This window comes from Anomaloglossus baeobatrachus, chromosome 9 (genome assembly GCF_048569485.1).
Source record: "Anomaloglossus baeobatrachus isolate aAnoBae1 chromosome 9, aAnoBae1.hap1, whole genome shotgun sequence".
Taxonomy (NCBI): domain Eukaryota; kingdom Metazoa; phylum Chordata; class Amphibia; order Anura; family Aromobatidae; genus Anomaloglossus; species Anomaloglossus baeobatrachus.
The window spans coordinates 165,033,251-165,055,922 of record NC_134361.1 but is presented as its reverse complement, the minus strand read 5'-3'; the positions used below and the strand labels follow the sequence as shown (position 1 = coordinate 165,055,922).

Sequence of the window (22,672 nt, the reverse complement as noted above, 5' to 3'; positions counted from 1 at the left end):
AGTGGAAGCGGAGAGATCGCACCAGATGCCAATTCTAGATCTTATCACACCTGTGGTCACTGCAGCAGCAGGTGAATCCACTTTGTCCAAAAGGGATCTATTCCATTCAATTGCAAATGATCTAGATAAGACAGAGAACTGCAGCACGGGACATAGCCGAGTTGGTCAGGTTGAGTGGTGATGAGTTTGCTATTTGGATGAATAAAGAAAGTCAAAAGTGTGAAAGATAAAAAACAAAAGGAGGAAGTGTGAAAAGTGAATGGGCCAAATTGAGGTGCATATGAAGACGTATGCTTTCTTCCAATTCATTAAACCGGGCTAATATGAATCAGGTGAATTGAGTTCTGCTTTTGGAAACTGGGTTAAGAAGGGGTGCACCGGTCCTGGAGGTACTGCAATACCAGGTCAATGCGTGGAGTGGACAGAGCAAGCTCTTTTTCCATCTCCCTGTTCTAAAAATCCATTTAATATATGGTCCCCAGATAGGGGACGTATCAGATATTAAACTGATAAGAACAGATACTACACTTGATCTTAGCCAAAAGGCCGAGAAGCGATAACCAGAATTGGTTTGGGCCTCGAGTGGCACCCTGGCCTATGCCGGACACATCTTAGGGAGAGAGAGCGAGAGGGAGACAAACCCACGCCTACAGAAGACATTTTGTCACCCAAGCCAACCCTTGAAAAGGCTGCTTTGCAGAGCAAAAACAAGAAGAATGGTGCGTTTTGCAGCCGCCGCCCCCCACTGCAATGAATCTGAATAACTCCTCCTTTAGGGCGCAAGCAACTCCCCTCCCCCTTGCAGTCTTTCCAATTCACGATACAAAAAGACGGACAGGACAGGTTGCCTGACTTTCCGTCACTGCCACCCTTTGCCATCCTTACCCGTAGAAAGCCCTTTCATCATCCCCAAACCCTAATCTTTTCCCTTTCCTTCCCAGCCCCCAAACCCTGCCCTCTGTACCCTTCTCACCACCCGCATCCCTTCTCCTGTCATCCCCCTACCACCCGGGAAAAAAAGAGCTTGCCCCCTCCTTACACTAGCCCACCCTCCCACCCAAAGAACAACTTCTGCTGCGCAGCTTGTTTTCTAGGCAGCAGCGCTATTGTGATGTCAGCGGGGGCATTGTGACAAGCCGCCAGTGTTCCGTCTCTTCATGTTGTGCACAGTTCAAACGGAAAATACATCAACAGGCAGACTACAGAAAAACTTACTATCAAAGGTTAGAGGGGGGCTTTCTCAGAGGGCTTTTTACAGTTTTTCTATTCCCAATTAGCCGTTTAAGTGTACTTATTGAAAGTAGTAATTCTTTCATAGGCCGCCCTTTCTTAGTATTTGACCTTCCTTATATTGCGGTATGAGGCTTTGCAGCAGGTTGCAAACATTCATCACCCATGACTGTCCCCAATTGAGCTCAGAAGCTCAATGTCTATCATGACCTCTCTTTTAGAATGTCCAAGAGCAAGCAAACTATTCCTCCAGGAGAGGGCGCCAACAGACTACTAAAGAGATCATCATTACTCAAAGAAAACCCCAAAAACCAATGCATGATAGGAATAAACAGGTAACTTTCTTTGGAGTGGAAGCGGAGAGATCGCACCAGATGCCAATTCTAGATCTTATCACACCTGTGGTCACTGCAGCAGCAGGTGAATCCACTTTGTCCAAAAGGGATCTATTCCATTCAATTGCAAATGATCTAGATAAGACAGAGAACTGCAGCACGGGACATAGCCGAGTTGGTCAGGTTGAGTGGTGATGAGTTTGCTATTTGGATGAATAAAGAAAGTCAAAAGTGTGAAAGATAAAAAACAAAAGGAGGAAGTGTGAAAAGTGAATGGGCCAAATTGAGGTGCATATGAAGACGTATGCTTTCTTCCAATTCATTAAACCGGGCTAATATGAATCAGGTGAATTGAGTTCTGCTTTTGGAAACTGGGTTAAGAAGGGGTGCACCGGTCCTGGAGGTACTGCAATACCAGGTCAATGCGTCGAGTGGACAGAGCAAGCTCTTTTTCCATCTCCCTGTTCTAAAAATCCATTTAATATATGGTCCCCAGATAGGGGACGTATCAGATATTAAACTGATAAGAACAGATTTTTTTTTTTTTTTTTTTTGAAGGATGAGTTTGAAAATAATAAAGTGACCGCCTCTCGTTGCCCAGGTAACTGTCCGTCACAAGAGGGCTATGACATCCTACGATGCACACTCCCCCAAGGCCAGCAGTTGTGCAATACCCTGGCACCTTTCAGCACCAACCAAGGTAGTACCCTCCCAAACTACACTTGATCTTAGCCAAAAGGCCGAGAAGCGATAACCAGAATTGGTTTGGGCCTCGAGTGGCACCCTGGCCTATGCCGGACACATCTTAGGGAGAGAGAGCGAGAGGGAGACAAACCCACGCCTACAGAAGACATTTTGTCACCCAAGCCAACCCTTGAAAAGGCTGCTTTGCAGAGCAAAAGCAAGAAGAATGGTGCGTTTTGCAGCCGCCGCCCCCCACTGCAATGAATCTGAATAACTCCTCCTTTAGGGCGCAAGCAACTCCCCTCCCCCTTGCAGTCTTTCCAATTCACGATACAAAAAGACGGACAGGACAGGTTGCCTGACTTTCCGTCACTGCCACCCTTTGCCATCCTTACCCGTAGAAAGCCCTTTCATCATCCCCAAACCCTAATCTTTTCCCTTTCCTTCCCAGCCCCCAAACCCTGCCCTCTGTACCCTTCTCACCACCCGCATCCCTTCTCCTGTCATCCCCCTACCACCCGGGAAAAAAAGAGCTTGCCCCCTCCTTACACTAGCCCACCCTCCCACCCAAAGAACAACTTCTGCTGCGCAGCTTGTTTTCTAGGCAGCAGCGCTATTGTGATGTCAGCGGGGGCATTGTGACAAGCCGCCAGTGTTCCGTCTCTTCATGTTGTGCACAGTTCAAACGGAAAATACATCAACAGGCAGACTACAGAAAAACTTACTATCAAAGGTTAGAGGGGGGCTTTCTCAGAGGGCTTTTTACAGTTTTTCTATTCCCAATTAGCCGTTTAAGTGTACTTATTGAAAGTAGTAATTCTTTCATAGGCCGCCCTTTCTTAGTATTTGACGTTCCTTATATTGCGGTATGAGGCTTTGCAGCAGGTTGCAAACATTCATCACCCATGACTGTCCCCAATTGAGCTCAGAAGCTCAATGTCTATCATGACCTCTCTTTTAGAATGTCCAAGAGCAAGCAAACTATTCCTCCAGGAGAGGGCGCCAACAGACTACTAAAGAGATCATCATTACTCAAAGAAAACCCCAAAAACCAATGCATGATAGGAATAAACAGGTAACTTTCTTTGGAGTGGAAGCGGAGAGAGATCGCACCAGATGCCAATTCTAGATCTTATCACACCTGTGGTCACTGCAGCAGCAGGTGAATCCACTTTGTCCAAAAGGGATCTATTCCATTCAATTGCAAATGATCTAGATAAGACAGAGAACTGCAGCACGGGACATAGCCGAGTTGGTCAGGTTGAGTGGTGATGAGTTTGCTATTTGGATGAATAAAGAAAGTCAAAAGTGTGAAAGATAAAAAACAAAAGGAGGAAGTGTGAAAAGTGAATGGGCCAAATTGAGGTGCATATGAAGACGTATGCTTTCTTCCAATTCATTAAACCGGGCTAATATGAATCAGGTGAATTGAGTTCTGCTTTTGGAAACTGGGTTAAGAAGGGGTGCACCGGTCCTGGAGGTACTGCAATACCAGGTCAATGCGTGGAGTGGACAGAGCAAGCTCTTTTTCCATCTCCCTGTTCTAAAAATCCATTTAATATATGGTCCCCAGATAGGGGACGTATCAGATATTAAACTGATAAGAACAGATACTACACTTGATCTTAGCCAAAAGGCCGAGAAGCGATAACCAGAATTGGTTTGGGCCTCGAGTGGCACCCTGGCCTATGCCGGACACATCTTAGGGAGAGAGAGCGAGAGGGAGACAAACCCACGCCTACAGAAGACATTTTGTCACCCAAGCCAACCCTTGAAAAGGCTGCTTTGCAGAGCAAAAACAAGAAGAATGGTGCGTTTTGCAGCCGCCGCCCCCAACTGCAATGAATCTGAATAACTCCTCCTTTAGGGCGCAAGCAACTCCCCTTCCCCTTTGCAGTCTTTCCAATTCACGATACAAAAAGACGGACAGGACAGGTTGCCTGACTTTCCGTCACTGCCACCCTTTGCCATCCTTACCCGTAGAAAGCCCTTTCATCATCCCCAAACCCTAATCTTTTCCCTTTCCTTCCCAGCCCCCAAACCCTGCCCTCTGTACCCTTCTCACCACCCGCATCCCTTCTCCTGTCATCCCCCTACCACCCGGGAAAAAAAGAGCTTGCCCCCTCCTTACACTAGCCCACCCTCCCACCCAAAGAACAACTTCTGCTGCGCAGCTTGTTTTCTAGGCAGCAGCGCTATTGTGATGTCAGCGGGGGCATTGTGACAAGCCGCCAGTGTTCCGTCTCTTCATGTTGTGCACAGTTCAAACGGAAAATACATCAACAGGCAGACTACAGAAAAACTTACTATCAAAGGTTAGAGGGGGGCTTTCTCAGAGGGCTTTTTACAGTTTTTCTATTCCCAATTAGCCGTTTAAGTGTACTTATTGAAAGTAGTAATTCTTTCATAGGCCGCCCTTTCTTAGTATTTGACGTTCCTTATATTGCGGTATGAGGCTTTGCAGCAGGTTGCAAACATTCATCACCCATGACTGTCCCCAATTGAGCTCAGAAGCTCAATGTCTATCATGACCTCTCTTTTAGAATGTCCAAGAGCAAGCAAACTATTCCTCCAGGAGAGGGCGCCAACAGACTACTAAAGAGATCATCATTACTCAAAGAAAACCCCAAAAACCAATGCATGATAGGAATAAACAGGTAACTTTCTTTGGAGTGGAAGCGGAGAGAGATCGCACCAGATGCCAATTCTAGATCTTATCACACCTGTGGTCACTGCAGCAGCAGGTGAATCCACTTTGTCCAAAAGGGATCTATTCCATTCAATTGCAAATGATCTAGATAAGACAGAGAACTGCAGCACGGGACATAGCCGAGTTGGTCAGGTTGAGTGGTGATGAGTTTGCTATTTGGATGAATAAAGAAAGTCAAAAGTGTGAAAGATAAAAAACAAAAGGAGGAAGTGTGAAAAGTGAATGGGCCAAATTGAGGTGCATATGAAGACGTATGCTTTCTTCCAATTCATTAAACCGGGCTAATATGAATCAGGTGAATTGAGTTCTGCTTTTGGAAACTGGGTTAAGAAGGGGTGCACCGGTCCTGGAGGTACTGCAATACCAGGTCAATGCGTGGAGTGGACAGAGCAAGCTCTTTTTCCATCTCCCTGTTCTAAAAATCCATTTAATATATGGTCCCCAGATAGGGGACGTATCAGATATTAAACTGATAAGAACAGATTTTTGATTTAATGAAGCTTTCCAAAGCACCACAAAAAATGCATGACCGAAGTCACACCAAAAACAGTGCAAAGGCTAGGATTCGTGTGGACCCCACCGTGAGGAGAGGGTCCCCAAAAATCAACCCCGTCCCTCCGAGCCAGAAGGCCACAGCAAGGGTCAGGGATCTTCGGTGCTCCCCCAAGCCGAAGCCTGGTTGAGCCTTGTCGTTGCTCCCAGCGTCCACCCAGGCATCTTACCCAAGTGGAGTAGAGAGCTACTAGTTGTTGGTTTCGCAGCCGAAACTGCCCGGACCGTCAACCGGTGTTGGTTTCTCAGCCCAAGGCTAACCGGACCTCCAACCGGGTGTTGGTTTCTCAGCCGAAGCTGACCCAGACCTCCAACCGGGTGTTGGTTTCTCAGCTGAAGCTGACCCAGACCTCCAACCGGGTGTTGGTTTCTCAGCCCAAAGCTGACCAGACCTCCGACCGGGATTATAAAAATTTCCCTTCCTAGCCAGAAGGCCGAGATAGGGTAATATGCTCAAAAAGTATGAAAAGGCAAGGTACGGTGTGCTACAGAGCCCAAGGCTTGCCGGGGTCCCAAGCCAGCAAGCTCAGACTCACTCCAGGGTCGTCAGTCCTGGGGCACGTTGTACCATAGCCCCCCACCCTTACTCAGTCTAATAGCCTCGATCCTGGTAGGGCCATGTTTTCCTCTAGATGAATATACTATCCACCCAGAGTACTAGCAAGCGCAACCTTCCAGTGTGCATTGTATCATTGTACTAAGGTGGCCTGGAGCTTAAACCACCTCTTCGAACAACACTACACTTGATCTTAGCCAAAAGGCCGAGAAGCGATAACCAGAATTGGTTTGGGCCTCGAGTGGCACCCTGGCCTATGCCGGACACATCTTAGGGAGAGAGAGCGAGAGGGAGACAAACCCACGCCTACAGAAGACATTTTGTCACCCAAGCCAACCCTTGAAAAGGCTGCTTTGCAGAGCAAAAACAAGAAGAATGGTGCGTTTTGCAGCCGCCGCCCCCCACTGCAATGAATCTGAATAACTCCTCCTTTAGGGCGCAAGCAACTCCCCTCCCCCTTGCAGTCTTTCCAATTCACGATACAAAAAGACGGACAGGACAGGTTGCCTGACTTTCCGTCACTGCCACCCTTTGCCATCCTTACCCGTAGAAAGCCCTTTCATCATCCCCAAACCCTAATCTTTTCCCTTTCCTTCCCAGCCCCCAAACCCTGCCCTCTGTACCCTTCTCACCACCCGCATCCCTTCTCCTGTCATCCCCCTACCACCCGGGAAAAAAAGAGCTTGCCCCCTCCTTACACTAGCCCACCCTCCCACCCAAAGAACAACTTCTGCTGCGCAGCTTGTTTTCTAGGCAGCAGCGCTATTGTGATGTCAGCGGGGGCATTGTGACAAGCCGCCAGTGTTCCGTCTCTTCATGTTGTGCACAGTTCAAACGGAAAATACATCAACAGGCAGACTACAGAAAAACTTACTATCAAAGGTTAGAGGGGGGCTTTCTCAGAGGGCTTTTTACAGTTTTTCTATTCCCAATTAGCCGTTTAAGTGTACTTATTGAAAGTAGTAATTCTTTCATAGGCCGCCCTTTCTTAGTATTTGACGTTCCTTATATTGCGGTATGAGGCTTTGCAGCAGGTTGCAAACATTCATCACCCATGACTGTCCCCAATTGAGCTCAGAAGCTCAATGTCTATCATGACCTCTCTTTTAGAATGTCCAAGAGCAAGCAAACTATTCCTCCAGGAGAGGGCGCCAACAGACTACTAAAGAGATCATCATTACTCAAAGAAAACCCCAAAAACCAATGCATGATAGGAATAAACAGGTAACTTTCTTTGGAGTGGAAGCGGAGAGATCGCACCAGATGCCAATTCTAGATCTTATCACACCTGTGGTCACTGCAGCAGCAGGTGAATCCACTTTGTCCAAAAGGGATCTATTCCATTCAATTGCAAATGATCTAGATAAGACAGAGAACTGCAGCACGGGACATAGCCGAGTTGGTCAGGTTGAGTGGTGATGAGTTTGCTATTTGGATGAATAAAGAAAGTCAAAAGTGTGAAAGATAAAAAACAAAAGGAGGAAGTGTGAAAAGTGAATGGGCCAAATTGAGGTGCATATGAAGACGTATGCTTTCTTCCAATTCATTAAACCGGGCTAATATGAATCAGGTGAATTGAGTTCTGCTTTTGGAAACTGGGTTAAGAAGGGGTGCACCGGTCCTGGAGGTACTGCAATACCAGGTCAATGCGTGGAGTGGACAGAGCAAGCTCTTTTTCCATCTCCCTGTTCTAAAAATCCATTTAATATATGGTCCCCAGATAGGGGACGTATCAGATATTAAACTGATAAGAACAGATTTTTGATTTAATGAAGCTTTCCAAAGCACCGCAAAAATGCATGACCGAAGTCACACCAAAAACAGTGCAAAGGCTAGGATTCGTGTGGACCCCTCCGTGAGAAGAGGATCCCCAAAAATCAACCCCGTCCCTCCGAGCCAGAAGGCCACAGCGAGGGTCAGGGATCTTCGGTGCTCCCCCAAGCCGAAGCCTGGTTGAGCCTTGTTGTTGCTCCCAGCGTCCACCGAGGCATCTTACCCAAGTGGAGTAGGGAGCTACTAGTCGTTGGTTTCGCAGCCGAGACTGCCCGGACCGTCAACCGGTGTTGGTTTCTCAGCCCAAGGCTGACCGGACCTCCAACCGGGTGTTGGTTTCTCAGCCCAAGGCTGACCGGACCTCCAACCGGGTGTTGGTTTCTCAGCCCAAGGCTAACCGGACCTCCAACCGGGTGTTGGTTTCTCAGCCAAAGCTGACCCGGACCTCCAACCGGGTGTTGGTTTCTCAGCCCAAAGCTGACCGGACCTCCGACCGGGATTATAAAAATTTCCCTTCTTAGCCAGAAGGCCAGGATAGGGCAGTATGCTTGGAAAGTATGAATAGGCAAGGCGCGGCGTGCGACAGAGTCTGAGGCTTACCAGGGTCCCAACCTAGCAAGTTCAGACTCCCTCCAGGGTGTCCATTCCTGGGGCACATTGCACCATAACCCCCACACTTACTCAGTCTAATAGCCTCAATCCTGGTAGGGCCATGGTTTCCTCTAGATGGATATACTATCCTCCCAAAGTACTAACAAGTGCAACCTTCCAGTGTGCATTGCATCATTGTACTAAGGTGGCCGGAGCCTTAAACCACCTTTTCGAACGATACTACACTTGATCTTAGCCAAAAGGCCGAGAAGCGATAACCAGAATTGGTTTGGGCCTCGAGTGGCACCCTGGCCTATGCCGGACACATCTTAGGGAGAGAGAGCGAGAGGGAGACAAACCCACGCCTACAGAAGACATTTTGTCACCCAAGCCAACCCTTGAAAAGGCTGCTTTGCAGAGCAAAAACAAGAAGAATGGTGCGTTTTGCAGCCGCCGCCCCCCACTGCAATGAATCTGAATAACTCCTCCTTTAGGGCGCAAGCAACTCCCCTCCCCCTTGCAGTCTTTCCAATTCACGATACAAAAAGACGGACAGGACAGGTTGCCTGACTTTCCGTCACTGCCACCCTTTGCCATCCTTACCCGTAGAAAGCCCTTTCATCATCCCCAAACCCTAATCTTTTCCCTTTCCTTCCCAGCCCCCAAACCCTGCCCTCTGTACCCTTCTCACCACCCGCATCCCTTCTCCTGTCATCCCCCTACCACCCGGGAAAAAAAGAGCTTGCCCCCTCCTTACACTAGCCCACCCTCCCACCCAAAGAACAACTTCTGCTGCGCAGCTTGTTTTCTAGGCAGCAGCGCTATTGTGATGTCAGCGGGGGCATTGTGACAAGCCGCCAGTGTTCCGTCTCTTCATGTTGTGCACAGTTCAAACGGAAAATACATCAACAGGCAGACTACAGAAAAACTTACTATCAAAGGTTAGAGGGGGGCTTTCTCAGAGGGCTTTTTACAGTTTTTCTATTCCCAATTAGCCGTTTAAGTGTACTTATTGAAAGTAGTAATTCTTTCATAGGCCGCCCTTTCTTAGTATTTGACGTTCCTTATATTGCGGTATGAGGCTTTGCAGCAGGTTGCAAACATTCATCACCCATGACTGTCCCCAATTGAGCTCAGAAGCTCAATGTCTATCATGACCTCTCTTTTAGAATGTCCAAGAGCAAGCAAACTATTCCTCCAGGAGAGGGCGCCAACAGACTACTAAAGAGATCATCATTACTCAAAGAAAACCCCAAAAACCAATGCATGATAGGAATAAACAGGTAACTTTCTTTGGAGTGGAAGCGGAGAGATCGCACCAGATGCCAATTCTAGATCTTATCACACCTGTGGTCACTGCAGCAGCAGGTGAATCCACTTTGTCCAAAAGGGATCTATTCCATTCAATTGCAAATGATCTAGATAAGACAGAGAACTGCAGCACGGGACATAGCCGAGTTGGTCAGGTTGAGTGGTGATGAGTTTGCTATTTGGATGAATAAAGAAAGTCAAAAGTGTGAAAGATAAAAAACAAAAGGAGGAAGTGTGAAAAGTGAATGGGCCAAATTGAGGTGCATATGAAGACGTATGCTTTCTTCCAATTCATTAAACCGGGCTAATATGAATCAGGTGAATTGAGTTCTGCTTTTGGAAACTGGGTTAAGAAGGGGTGCACCGGTCCTGGAGGTACTGCAATACCAGGTCAATGCGTGGAGTGGACAGAGCAAGCTCTTTTTCCATCTCCCTGTTCTAAAAATCCATTTAATATATGGTCCCCAGATAGGGGACGTATCAGATATTAAACTGATAAGAACAGATACTACACTTGATCTTAGCCAAAAGGCCGAGAAGCGATAACCAGAATTGGTTTGGGCCTCGAGTGGCACCCTGGCCTATGCCGGACACATCTTAGGGAGAGAGAGCGAGAGGGAGACAAACCCACGCCTACAGAAGACATTTTGTCACCCAAGCCAACCCTTGAAAAGGCTGCTTTGCAGAGCAAAAACAAGAAGAATGGTGCGTTTTGCAGCCGCCGCCCCCCACTGCAATGAATCTGAATAACTCCTCCTTTAGGGCGCAAGCAACTCCCCTCCCCCTTGCAGTCTTTCCAATTCACGATACAAAAAGACGGACAGGACAGGTTGCCTGACTTTCCGTCACTGCCACCCTTTGCCATCCTTACCCGTAGAAAGCCCTTTCATCATCCCCAAACCCTAATCTTTTCCCTTTCCTTCCCAGCCCCCAAACCCTGCCCTCTGTACCCTTCTCACCACCCGCAGATGTGAAGCCCCACAGGTGTTGTGTCGGTGTCGGTGCGTTACCTTCAGGGACTCCACGTTGCTGGATCTCCGTCACTGGTAGGAAATCTTCTGTTTTGATCGTGACGCCACTCTCAGTATTGCGGTCAATGGGGACCGCCACTGCAGGTTAGGGGGACGCCTGGGGCTGATGGTGGGTGCAGTCGGATGTAGTAGCCTCCTGAGAGTGAGGCAAGCCCCAGGGCCCGGTGTAGGTGCGTAGTACCACAAGGCGCAGAATGACCACACAGGCAGGAATGTCTTTCAAGGGCTTTACTCACATTTGATGGCAGGGTGAGTAGCCCGGGCGTAGCTGAGATGAACCAGGTGGGAACCAGGTATCCTTCAGGCTGACTTTATGAGGGTGACTACTGACTCGCCTTCCTTAGCCCTTGGTGGTTTGGGGTGACCCCGACTTTTAGTCCCTATGGGGGTCACCCAGGGAAGATGCTGCAGCCTCTCTCTCCCCTTCGTTCGCCGTATGCTTGTTCCCCGGACCAGGCCACTCCAGCTGCTTGCCTCCTGTGACCTATGGGCCCTCACTGTGGTTACGTGGCTGCGGCTTTTGTGGTGTTGTGGTGTGGGCTTTAAGAGCCCCACACCGGCAGGTTTAGCAGGGAAAGGTGGATCTATCCTCGCTTCGGGATCTGCCGCCCGGTTGGGCCTGGTACTCTCTAGCAGTCTCCTTACTTCCCACTCCGTTGCACTCCCTAGCTGAAGCTGGCTTTCAGGTAGCACTCCTAGTTGACCGTTCTCCCCCGTCTGTAGCCACTGCGCGGACGCTGTCAGATTGCACAGCCCCAGGGGTCTGCTCCTCACTTGAGCTCCCTGGACTCTACACTGAACTGGCTCACTGCTCCTCCTCTCCTGTTCTTGCCTACGCCACCTAGCAACCAGACTCTCCACCACACCCCTTGAGAGGAGATGGAGGCTCTACCCCCTCCACTATTCCAGTGAAGGTGAAGGCTTGCCCCCTCCTGGGATCCCCAGGGGTCCTCTCATGGGTACATGTGTGAGACCTGATCACTATGCGCCTGTGTACCACACCCCAGTCAGCCTTCTGGATTACCTGTGTTGTACTGTCCCCAGCATGGGTGCAGTACTCAGTGGTGCCTGACCAGGTCAGGGGCGCCACACATCCCTTCTCCTGTCATCCCCCTACCACCCGGGAAAAAAAGAGCTTGCCCCCTCCTTACACTAGCCCACCCTCCCACCCAAAGAACAACTTCTGCTGCGCAGCTTGTTTTCTAGGCAGCAGCGCTATTGTGATGTCAGCGGGGGCATTGTGACAAGCCGCCAGTGTTCCGTCTCTTCATGTTGTGCACAGTTCAAACGGAAAATACATCAACAGGCAGACTACAGAAAAACTTACTATCAAAGGTTAGAGGGGGGCTTTCTCAGAGGGCTTTTTACAGTTTTTCTATTCCCAATTAGCCGTTTAAGTGTACTTATTGAAAGTAGTAATTCTTTCATAGGCCGCCCTTTCTTAGTATTTGACGTTCCTTATATTGCGGTATGAGGCTTTGCAGCAGGTTGCAAACATTCATCACCCATGACTGTCCCCAATTGAGCTCAGAAGCTCAATGTCTATCATGACCTCTCTTTTAGAATGTCCAAGAGCAAGCAAACTATTCCTCCAGGAGAGGGCGCCAACAGACTACTAAAGAGATCATCATTACTCAAAGAAAACCCCAAAAACCAATGCATGATAGGAATAAACAGGTAACTTTCTTTGGAGTGGAAGCGGAGAGATCGCACCAGATGCCAATTCTAGATCTTATCACACCTGTGGTCACTGCAGCAGCAGGTGAATCCACTTTGTCCAAAAGGGATCTATTCCATTCAATTGCAAATGATCTAGATAAGACAGAGAACTGCAGCACGGGACATAGCCGAGTTGGTCAGGTTGAGTGGTGATGAGTTTGCTATTTGGATGAATAAAGAAAGTCAAAAGTGTGAAAGATAAAAAACAAAAGGAGGAAGTGTGAAAAGTGAATGGGCCAAATTGAGGTGCATATGAAGACGTATGCTTTCTTCCAATTCATTAAACCGGGCTAATATGAATCAGGTGAATTGAGTTCTGCTTTTGGAAACTGGGTTAAGAAGGGGTGCACCGGTCCTGGAGGTACTGCAATACCAGGTCAATGCGTGGAGTGGACAGAGCAAGCTCTTTTTCCATCTCCCTGTTCTAAAAATTTATTTAATTTATGGTCCCCAGATAGGGGACGTATCAGATATTAAACTGATAAGAACAGATTTTTTTGATTTAACAGCATCTTTATTATCATGCACTACTCACAAAAAGGTAACAAACCGTGTACAGTGCCGCAGCCCCGTACACACAGAAATATACAATCCTTCTTACATAGCCATAGAGTACGAAGCACTAAACTATACATCACGCTCCTATGCTTATCCATAACACTCAAGCTGAAAGAAAAAGTTAGACAATAAATAACGACGAACCGGCGATTGGGGGATCGGGGTAGGGGAAAAGGGGGATAGGGTGGGGAAGTCACAGGCCCGAAGCTTTATTGAAAGACGCACATAACGGGAAAAGGAGGGAGGGGGCATGGAAGAGGTCTAAACCTCCTCCTCGGCGCTGTCGTCCGGACTGTCCATGATGGAATAGTCTCTGAGCAGGCTGTGGATCAGCCTGCGGCAATCCTGGATAGACATCCTCTCCCTCTTCAAGATGAGCCGGTTCCTGGCGACCCAAATAGCGTCCTTAAAGCAGTTCATAAGGCGCCAAGCCTCCTGGATGGCTCCAACGGTGTGAGTCCCAGGGAAGAGTCCATAAAGTACGGAATGGTACGATAGGCTCCCTCTGGGGACGGAGTTCCTCAGGTCATCCTCCAGGGCAACCAACAGGCGCTGTGCGAAACGGCAGTCCCAAAAGGCGTGCAGCGATGTTTCCTCCACGAAGGGGCACCTTGGGCAGTACCGGGTTTTGCACAGGTTCCGGGCGTGCATGAATGACCGGACGGGCAGTCCGCCCTGTATCGCCATCCATGACAAGTCCTTGTGCCCGTTGGTCAATCCAGCCGATGACACGTTTGTCCAAACAGTCTCCAGTGTGTCGTGATGAAGTCCTGGAATGTTCTCCATTTCGTCCTTGGCTCTGATGAGTTTGTGGATAGTCTTTGGCTTCCACAAATCAGGCTTGAGTCCCTCCAGTTGGTGTTCCCTCACAAACCGAACCACGTCTCCGTAGAACCATGGCGCCGTCCAGTTGTAGGGGAAGGAGCTGTCCCACTTATCCCAGCCTAACCGTCTCCAAAGGGGGAGCAGGAAGAAGCGAGACATGGACCCACCCGCGGAACCTCTCTTGACTCGCAGAGTTCGGCGAACGCAGTCACATACGAAGGAGGATCGCAGGAGGGTGGGGATATCGGGTACGCCCTTCCCACCCTTGCGAGGATCCTTGTACATGATGCTCCGCTTTACTCTGTCCATCTTGGATCCCCAGACAAAACGAAACACCGTCCTGGTAATGGCCCTGCACACGGTGGCAAGGGGGGGCCAGGCCTGGGCCGTGTACTGCAGCACGGGCAGTACCTCGTTACGCAGGACCAGTGCTTTGCCCTCACAGGTGAGGCGTCTGAGGCTCCACAGACCGATCCGTTGGGTGATCTTGGTCAAGCGTTCCTCCCAGGACTTGAGGGCTGCTCCTTCCTTCCCGAACCAGACTCCAAGAACCTTGATGAAATCCGGCTGGATGCTGAAAGGGAAGGGGGCGGAAGAGGCCGGCTGCCAGTCCCCGAAGAGCATGGCTTCCGACTTCCCGCAGTTGACTTTGGCTCCCGAAGCCCGTCCGAAGGTCTCACAGGTCTGGACGAGGGTGTCGACTGAGCGCCGGTCCGCGCAGAAGACGGTCACGTCGTCCATGTAGAGCGAGCACTTGACCTCGAAGCGTTCTGGTCCTGGTGCGGTGATCCCTCTGATCTCTCCATTCCGCCGGATAGCCTCTGCAAAGAGTTCTATAACACAAACAAAAAGAAGAGGTGACAGAGGACAGCCTTGTCTGACCCCTGAGAGGACCGGGAAGGGGTCAGTCTTCCAGCCGTTTACCAACACCGAGCTGTGAATATCAAAATACATTAGTTGGACATACAAACAAAACATGTTACCCAAACCTAACCTGTGCAGAGCTTTGCCCAGGAACTCATGGGAAACACGGTCGAAGGCCTTTTCCTGATCCAACGAGATCAGGGCTGCGTGCACCCGGCGGGCTTTGATGTACTCGACCGTGTCCCGCATGAGAGCCAGGCTGTCTGCGATGCGACGTCCGGGGATGCCGCAGGTCTGATCCGGGTGGATGATCCGTCCGATAACCGTCTTCAGTCTCGTTGCCATCGTCTTGGCCAGGATCTTGTAGTCGACATTCAGAAGGGTGATGGGACGCCAATTCTTCAGGTCGCACCTCTCTCCTTTACGCTTGTACAGGATCGTGACCATTCCTTCCCTCAGAGATGGAGGCATTCTGCCCTCCACCACCATCTCCTCATACAGCCCTAACAGGTCCGGACAGATTAGGTCTCCCAGCGCTACATAGAGCTCTGCTGGGAGGCCGTCACTGCCCGGTGTCCTGCCAGAACTAAAGGATTTGGCGGCCGAGAGCAGCTCGTCCACCGTCAGAGGAACGTCCATGGCCGCCGCGTCTGCAGGGTCAAGATGGTTAGAGATACCTGACAGGAACTTATCGGCGGCCTCGGGGTCAGTAGTCTTGCGGGCGTAGAGTTCGCTGTAGAAGTCGCTGACGACCTTCATCACGTTCTCTTTCCCGCGTCGTATGCTTCCACTCTCGTCTCGTAGTTCATTCATGGGCGTGTGACCGGCGTGGAGTTTCCTGAAAAAGAACGAGTTACATTTCTCACCCTTCTCCAGGTTCTCCACTTTGGAACGGAAGACAATTCGCTCGGACTCCTCCTCGAAGTGCCTTTTCAGGCTCCTCTTAGTCTCCTCCAGCTCCTCTCTCACGTCCCAGCCGCATCGAAGAAGGTCCTGCAGGGAACGCAGCTCACGCTGGAGTCTCCTGAAGTCCCTCCTCTTCAGACACGCCTGTTGTTGACTCTTTGCCTGAAAGAAGAAACGGAACTCGAGTTTAACGTATTCCCACCAGTCAGAAACAGACTGGAAGCCCGCCTTGTAGGCCCGCCACGTGGAGTAGGCAGCTCTAAGCTCCTCCAGAATCTCACCCTTTTCCAGCAGAGAGCAGTTCAGCTTCCAGGAGCCCGGGCCAATGGGGAAGCCATGGCCCAGCACACCTTGAAAGTGAATGGCTCTGTGGTCAGAGAAGAAGCAGGGGACCATCGAGTGCCCACTCCGCCCAACCGCCCGAGAGGTAAACACAAAGTCAATCCTGGAACGCAGCGAGCCATCGGATCGGCACCATGAATAGTTCACGGATCCGTGTCCGATGGAGCCAACAACGTCCACAAGAGAGGCTTCGGTCACCATCTCAATGAGCAGTTTGGATGTGACGTCCAACTTGGCAGCCGTTCCAGAACTGCGTCCATCCTCCTCGATCGGGCAGTTGAAATCCCCGGCCATCACTACCGTCCTGGCGGTAGCGAGCTGAGGGCGCAGGGCTTGGAGGAGCTCCAGTCGATCGCTCTTCACAGGAGAAGCATACACATTGATGAACCTGACAGGTTCTCCCGCCCAGGTGCCATCCACGAGCAGTAACCTGCCGCAGACGATTTCCTGAACAGAGTCCAATGTGAAGGCGCTTCCCCTGATCAGCACGGCGACCCCCGCGGACCTACAGTCGCCCCCGCCAGACCAGTAGGATGGGCCATGGGTCCACTCCCTGGCCAGATGGTTGAAGGACCTAGAGGAGGGAAGGGAGCATTCCTGCAGGAAAAATACATCACTAGACTGAGTGTTAAGGAACGCAAAAATTGTCTGACGTCGGAACTTGTCTCTGATGCTCCTAACATTAATGGAAAAGATGTTAATGTTAGCAGTCATTGGAGGAAAGAGAAAGTTAGAGCAGGCGGTGTGCCTTAGTTACCACTCCGGTCGGGCGGTTCTTCCTCTTTGGCACCTGCTGGTAAGGGTATCTCCAGCAGACCCTCTTCTTCTAGCTGATCGAGCAGGGATGGTGCCTCAGTGGCTTCCGACTCCTCCATTTCTTCTTCGGCCACAAGGGACTCCACCATCTGCTCCAACACGTCCGGTTCTGGGAGGAGGCCATCCTCCTCTTCCTGGGGTGGATTGGGGTCCACAATGAACAGCTTGGAAGGTTCTGCGACAGGACTATCTTCCACCTTCCTTTTCCTTTGGCCTGTACCTGAGGAGACAAGAGCTGGAAAATCCTCCTCGGTGAAAAGTGCAAGAGTGCTGAGGCCCTCTGCTCTCATGGTCTGGGGAGGGAGAGTGGGCTTTGGGGGGGGGGTGAGGAGACCAACTGAGGAGTAGGGAAATGAGGTGGAGGTAGTGGAATCCTCAGTAGGGTTGGCCGGGGGGGGAGGGGTTTGGACAGGGGTGACAGGGGGGGGGGGCCAGGGAGGGGGCAACAGTTTTCTTACCCTTCTTTTCCCTGGACTCCGTGGCTGCTGGGGCATCGGCTGGAGCCACGGTCGCTGGGTTCTTGGCCGCCTTGTCCTTGGCCTCTGTGGCCTTGGTCGTAGCTGCCTTGGTCGACGAAGCTGTGACTACCCGATACTGGGTCGCCGCGGCAACCCTTGCCCAGGATTTCTCCCGCTGTGGGCAGTCCTTGTAAAGGTGGTCCGCCTGTCCACATAGGTTGCAAGTCTTCTTCTTTGGGCAGTCCTTGGAGCTGTGTCCTGTCACCCGGCAAACCCTGCAGGCGTCCTCCTTGCAGGTCTTCATCGAATGCCCTTTCCCGCCACATTTCCTGCAGTTGTGTGGCATGTCCGGGTAGTAGATGAGACCAAAGGAGTTTCCCAGAGAGAATGTCGGGGGCAGGTGCTGGAGACCATCCTCGGATGCTGGTTCCCTGTGGAGTCGAACGGTTACTGACCACTTACCCGTCCAGAATCCGTTGCCGTTAAGGATGTGGGATGGCTCCCTCACCACTGTGCAGAGACGTCCCAGGAACGTGGAGATGTCTCTTCCTGGGGTGTGCGGGTTCCGCATGGAGACCGTGATCCTCTTCTCATCCCTCTGTATAGGACAGGATCCTAAAAAAGAATGAAAAGGGGAGTCCGGCATCGCTGCGTTCATCGCCTCCCAGTATCTCCTGCAGGCATTCACCGTGGCAAAGGTTACCAGAAAAATGCCAGTCATGAAGGTCTGGACACTCAGGGTTTCCGCCCTGGAGAAGCCCTGATCCAGAATCATCTTCTTGCAGAACACGTCGCTGGACATGTCCGGCAACCTACCATCCACCGCCTTCAGCTTCAGGGCGACCGTCTGCCGCATCCAAGGCTCCAGGGTTGGAGCCTTTTCAGGCGGCGTCCGGGCTCCCTCCGGCTGGCTGGCGTCGGAGGTAGGGGCCTCTTGGGCCGAAGAAGCCTCTGGATGAGCCTTCCTGGAGGTCCCTGGGTCCTGAGCCTTCTTGGCTGCCTTCTCTGGCTTGCTTGCCATGGCTGGTTCCTGCTTGAGTTCCCGGAGCTGGATCTTGGATTCTTCTCCGGGTGTCTTCTCCCGCTGTGTTCCTCCTCGAAGTTCCTCTGGTCTCCCCAAGTCTTCTCCGAGCCTTCGTCTTCTTGCTTCTTTCTGCCAAGCTCTTCTTCCGTCCGATCTCCCTCTTTCGGTCTCAGCTGGGCTTCGGAGCTTGTCTCCCTGATCGTATCTCGTCAAGTGTAGCTAGCTCAGTTTGTTCTGATAAGAACAGATACTACACTTGATCTTAGCCAAAAGGCCGAGAAGCGATAACCAGAATTGGTTTGGGCCTCGAGTGGCACCCTGGCCTATGCCGGACACATCTTAGGGAGAGAGAGCGAGAGGGAGACAAACCCACGCCTACAGAAGACATTTTGTCACCCAAGCCAACCCTTGAAAAGGCTGCTTTGCAGAGCAAAAACAAGAAGAATGGTGCGTTTTGCAGCCGCCGCCCCCCACTGCAATGAATCTGAATAACTCCTCCTTTAGGGCGCAAGCAACTCCCCTCCCCCTTGCAGTCTTTCCAATTCACGATACAAAAAGACGGACAGGACAGGTTGCCTGACTTTCCGTCACTGCCACCCTTTGCCATCCTTACCCGTAGAAAGCCCTTTCATCATCCCCAAACCCTAATCTTTTCCCTTTCCTTCCCAGCCCCCAAACCCTGCCCTCTGTACCCTTCTCACCACCCGCATCCCTTCTCCTGTCATCCCCCTACCACCCGGGAAAAAAAGAGCTTGCCCCCTCCTTACACTAGCCCACCCTCCCACCCAAAGAACAACTTCTGCTGCGCAGCTTGTTTTCTAGGCAGCAGCGCTATTGTGATGTCAGCGGGGGCATTGTGACAAGCCGCCAGTGTTCCGTCTCTTCATGTTGTGCACAGTTCAAACGGAAAATACATCAACAGGCAGACTACAGAAAAACTTACTATCAAAGGTTAGAGGGGGGCTTTCTCAGAGGGCTTTTTACAGTTTTTCTATTCCCAATTAGCCGTTTAAGTGTACTTATTGAAAGTAGTAATTCTTTCATAGGCCGCCCTTTCTTAGTATTTGACGTTCCTTATATTGCGGTATGAGGCTTTGCAGCAGGTTGCAAACATTCATCACCCATGACTGTCCCCAATTGAGCTCAGAAGCTCAATGTCTATCATGACCTCTCTTTTAGAATGTCCAAGAGCAAGCAAACTATTCCTCCAGGAGAGGGCGCCAACAGACTACTAAAGAGATCATCATTACTCAAAGAAAACCCCAAAAACCAATGCATGATAGGAATAAACAAGTAACTTTCTTTGGAGTGGAAGCGGAGAGATCGCACCAGATGCCAATTCTAGATCTTATCACACCTGTGGTCACTGCAGCAGCAGGTGAATCCACTTTGTCCAAAAGGGATCTATTCCATTCAATTGCAAATGATCTAGATAAGACAGAGAACTGCAGCACGGGACATAGCCGAGTTGGTCAGGTTGAGTGGTGATGAGTTTGCTATTTGGATGAATAAAGAAAGTCAAAAGTGTGAAAGATAAAAAACAAAAGGAGGAAGTGTGAAAAGTGAATGGGCCAAATTGAGGTGCATATGAAGACGTATGCTTTCTTCCAATTCATTAAACCGGGCTAATATGAATCAGGTGAATTGAGTTCTGCTTTTGGAAACTGGGTTAAGAAGGGGTGCACCGGTCCTGGAGGTACTGCAATACCAGGTCAATGCGTGGAGTGGACAGAGCAAGCTCTTTTTCCATCTCCCTGTTCTAAAAATCCATTTAATATATGGTCCCCAGATAGGGGACGTATCAGATATTAAACTGATAAGAACAGATACTACACTTGATCTTAGCCAAAAGGCCGAGAAGCGATAACCAGAATTGGTTTGGGCCTCGAGTGGCACCCTGGCCTATGCCGGACACATCTTAGGGAGAGAGAGCGAGAGGGAGACAAACCCACGCCTACAGAAGACATTTTGTCACCCAAGCCAACCCTTGAAAAGGCTGCTTTGCAGAGCAAAAACAAGAAGAATGGTGCGTTTTGCAGCCGCCGCCCCCCACTGCAATGAATCTGAATAACTCCTCCTTTAGGGCGCAAGCAACTCCCCTCCCCCTTGCAGTCTTTCCAATTCACGATACAAAAAGACGGACAGGACAGGTTGCCTGACTTTCCGTCACTGCCACCCTTTGCCATCCTTACCCGTAGAAAGCCCTTTCATCATCCCCAAACCCTAATCTTTTCCCTTTCCTTCCCAGCCCCCAAACCCTGCCCTCTGTACCCTTCTCACCACCCGCATCCCTTCTCCTGTCATCCCCCTACCACCCGGGAAAAAAAGAGCTTGCCCCCTCCTTACACTAGCCCACCCTCCCACCCAAAGAACAACTTCTGCTGCGCAGCTTGTTTTCTAGGCAGCAGCGCTATTGTGATGTCAGCGGGGGCATTGTGACAAGCCGCCAGTGTTCCGTCTCTTCATGTTGTGCACAGTTCAAACGGAAAATACATCAACAGGCAGACTACAGAAAAACTTACTATCAAAGGTTAGAGGGGGGCTTTCTCAGAGGGCTTTTTACAGTTTTTCTATTCCCAATTAGCCGTTTAAGTGTACTTATTGAAAGTAGTAATTCTTTCATAGGCCGCCCTTTCTTAGTATTTGACGTTCCTTATATTGCGGTATGAGGCTTTGCAGCAGGTTGCAAACATTCATCACCCATGACTGTCCCCAATTGAGCTCAGAAGCTCAATGTCTATCATGACCTCTCTTTTAGAATGTCCAAGAGCAAGCAAACTATTCCTCCAGGAGAGGGCGCCAACAGACTACTAAAGAGATCATCATTACTCAAAGAAAACCCCAAAAACCAATGCATGATAGGAATAAACAGGTAACTTTCTTTGGAGTGGAAGCGGAGAGATCGCACCAGATGCCAATTCTAGATCTTATCACACCTGTGGTCACTGCAGCAGCAGGTGAATCCACTTTGTCCAAAAGGGATCTATTCCATTCAATTGCAAATGATCTAGATAAGACAGAGAACTGCAGCACGGGACATAGCCGAGTTGGTCAGGTTGAGTGGTGATGAGTTTGCTATTTGGATGAATAAAGAAAGTCAAAAGTGTGAAAGATAAAAAACAAAAGGAGGAAGTGTGAAAAGTGAATGGGCCAAATTGAGGTGCATATGAAGACGTATGCTTTCTTCCAATTCATTAAACCGGGCTAATATGAATCAGGTGAATTGAGTTCTGCTTTTGGAAACTGGGTTAAGAAGGGGTGCACCAGTCCTGGAGGTACTGCAATACCAGGTCAATGCGTGGAGTGGACAGAGCAAGCTCTTTTTCCATCTCCCTGTTCTAAAAATCCATTTAATATATGGTCCCCAGATAGGGGACGTATCAGATATTAAACTGATAAGAACAGATACTACACTTGATCTTAGCCAAAAGGCCGAGAAGCGATAACCAGAATTGGTTTGGGCCTCGAGTGGCACCCTGGCCTATGCCGGACACATCTTAGGGAGAGAGAGCGAGAGGGAGACAAACCCACGCCTACAGAAGACATTTTGTCACCCAAGCCAACCCTTGAAAAGGCTGCTTTGCAGAGCAAAAACAAGAAGAATGGTGCGTTTTGCAGCCGCCGCCCCCCACTGCAATGAATCTGAATAACTCCTCCTTTAGGGCGCAAGCAACTCCCCTCCCCCTTGCAGTCTTTCCAATTCACGATACAAAAAGACGGACAGGACAGGTTGCCTGACTTTCCGTCACTGCCACCCTTTGCCATCCTTACCCGTAGAAAGCCCTTTCATCATCCCCAAACCCTAATCTTTTCCCTTTCCTTCCCAGCCCCCAAACCCTGCCCTCTGTACCCTTCTCACCACCCGCATCCCTTCTCCTGTCATCCCCCTACCACCCGGGAAAAAAAGAGCTTGCCCCCTCCTTACACTAGCCCACCCTCCCACCCAAAGAACAACTTCTGCTGCGCAGCTTGTTTTCTAGGCAGCAGCGCTATTGTGATGTCAGCGGGGGCATTGTGACAAGCCGCCAGTGTTCCGTCTCTTCATGTTGTGCACAGTTCAAACGGAAAATACATCAACAGGCAGACTACAGAAAAACTTACTATCAAAGGTTAGAGGGGGGCTTTCTCAGAGGGCTTTTTACAGTTTTTCTATTCCCAATTAGCCGTTTAAGTGTACTTATTGAAAGTAGTAATTCTTTCATAGGCCGCCCTTTCTTAGTATTTGACGTTCCTTATATTGCGGTATGAGGCTTTGCAGCAGGTTGCAAACATTCATCACCCATGACTGTCCCCAATTGAGCTCAGAAGCTCAATGTCTATCATGACCTCTCTTTTAGAATGTCCAAGAGCAAGCAAACTATTCCTCCAGGAGAGGGCGCCAACAGAC

The 22,672-nt window shown here is 50.1% G+C and overlaps 8 non-coding genes and 3 pseudogenes across 8 annotated transcripts; all 11 read right to left on the bottom strand.

Annotated features, from left to right (window-relative positions):
• Window positions 1-367: 367 nt before the first annotated feature.
• Window positions 368-558, bottom strand: LOC142252689 (U2 spliceosomal RNA). Its single transcript, XR_012726058.1, has one exon. It is a non-coding gene; the product is annotated as a U2 spliceosomal RNA (small nuclear RNA).
• Window positions 559-1,946: 1,388 nt separating this feature from the next.
• Window positions 1,947-2,141, bottom strand: LOC142253543 (U2 spliceosomal RNA). The gene has a single exon (XR_012726791.1). It is a non-coding gene; the product is annotated as a U2 spliceosomal RNA (small nuclear RNA).
• A 1,566-nt stretch (window positions 2,142-3,707) lies between these two features.
• LOC142252688 (U2 spliceosomal RNA) lies at window positions 3,708-3,898 on the bottom strand. Its single transcript, XR_012726057.1, has one exon. It is a non-coding gene; the product is annotated as a U2 spliceosomal RNA (small nuclear RNA).
• A 1,391-nt stretch (window positions 3,899-5,289) lies between these two features.
• Window positions 5,290-5,482, bottom strand: LOC142253034 (U2 spliceosomal RNA). The gene has a single exon (XR_012726365.1). It is a non-coding gene; the product is annotated as a U2 spliceosomal RNA (small nuclear RNA).
• A 2,190-nt stretch (window positions 5,483-7,672) lies between these two features.
• Window positions 7,673-7,868, bottom strand: LOC142253238 (U2 spliceosomal RNA). Its single transcript, XR_012726549.1, has one exon. It is a non-coding gene; the product is annotated as a U2 spliceosomal RNA (small nuclear RNA).
• Window positions 7,869-8,565: 697 nt separating this feature from the next.
• Window positions 8,566-8,707, bottom strand: LOC142253665 (U2 spliceosomal RNA; annotated as a pseudogene).
• Window positions 8,708-10,095: 1,388 nt separating this feature from the next.
• LOC142252687 (U2 spliceosomal RNA) lies at window positions 10,096-10,286 on the bottom strand. Its single transcript, XR_012726056.1, has one exon. It is a non-coding gene; the product is annotated as a U2 spliceosomal RNA (small nuclear RNA).
• A 2,545-nt stretch (window positions 10,287-12,831) lies between these two features.
• Window positions 12,832-13,037, bottom strand: LOC142253013 (U2 spliceosomal RNA; annotated as a pseudogene).
• A 5,430-nt stretch (window positions 13,038-18,467) lies between these two features.
• On the bottom strand, window positions 18,468-18,571 carry LOC142253580 (U2 spliceosomal RNA; annotated as a pseudogene).
• A 1,388-nt stretch (window positions 18,572-19,959) lies between these two features.
• On the bottom strand, window positions 19,960-20,150 carry LOC142252686 (U2 spliceosomal RNA). The gene has a single exon (XR_012726055.1). It is a non-coding gene; the product is annotated as a U2 spliceosomal RNA (small nuclear RNA).
• A 1,388-nt stretch (window positions 20,151-21,538) lies between these two features.
• On the bottom strand, window positions 21,539-21,729 carry LOC142252853 (U2 spliceosomal RNA). The gene has a single exon (XR_012726219.1). It is a non-coding gene; the product is annotated as a U2 spliceosomal RNA (small nuclear RNA).
• Window positions 21,730-22,672: the final 943 nt, after the last annotated feature.